Source organism: Limulus polyphemus, unplaced genomic scaffold, assembly GCF_000517525.1.
Source record: "Limulus polyphemus unplaced genomic scaffold, Limulus_polyphemus-2.1.2 Scaffold978, whole genome shotgun sequence".
NCBI lineage: Eukaryota > Metazoa > Arthropoda > Merostomata > Xiphosura > Limulidae > Limulus > Limulus polyphemus.
The window spans coordinates 175553-176353 of NW_013666588.1; the positions used below are offsets into that span (position 1 = coordinate 175553).

At 35.2% G+C, this 801-nt stretch overlaps 1 protein-coding gene across 12 annotated transcripts in view; it reads right to left on the reverse strand.

Annotated features, from left to right (window-relative positions):
• Window positions 1-801, reverse strand: part of LOC106461524 (zinc finger protein 501-like) — a 25503-nt gene that overhangs the window by 6089 nt on the left and 18613 nt on the right. The window lies entirely within an intron of this gene.

The following is an 801-nucleotide window of genomic DNA, read 5'->3' on the forward strand; positions in this document are numbered from 1 at the left end:
TTCTTTGTTCTAATACTGTATATATATATATATCCGTATCAGTGTAAATTACTTGTACCTGATGATGACAAAAACTTGTCGAAACGTTGTTCATTTGCTGTTATGTTAAACTTATATTAAAGTTTTTCTTCATTACCAATTCAAGCCATCTCCAGCCATTATTAGTCTCAAAGTGGGTTCCTCGTCATCAAAGTTAAAATAGCCAAACACTGCTGTCTTATAGTCCTAAACTCAGATGTAAGGCTGATTGATGATGTATTACAATCTAACATTCAGACTTACGGCCAATCAATGCCGTCTGACACTCTGACAACTGATGCAGAGCTGCCAGACTGAAATTTTAGTGAATGAAAATGTAGTATTTAGTTGACCTAATAGACTGTCAGTAGTTATAATTGCATGTTGGACTATAAGAGAGTGTTGTTTGGCCTTATATCAGTGTCAGACAGCAATGGCTGGCTATGTCAAATTGTAACACGGCTTTGGTTAGCCTTAGGTGTGAGTGTCAGCAGTCTGCATCAGTCAGTGGCAAGTGTCAGATTGTAAGACAGCATTGGTCTGTTAAGTCAGTAGTTAATACTGAGTGCTGAACTGTAATACAGCATCAGCTAGTGGTGGTCTGCATCGGGTGGCCTTTAGTGTGACTAATCATAATTAATATACTCATTTTTAACAAGTACAAGGTTTTGTAATTTGTGTATATGTGCTAACTTTCAGTATTTACTACTACTAGTAGCTACATATATATGTGTGTGTATATATATATATATATATATATAGCTAGTACTTAAATGTATATAC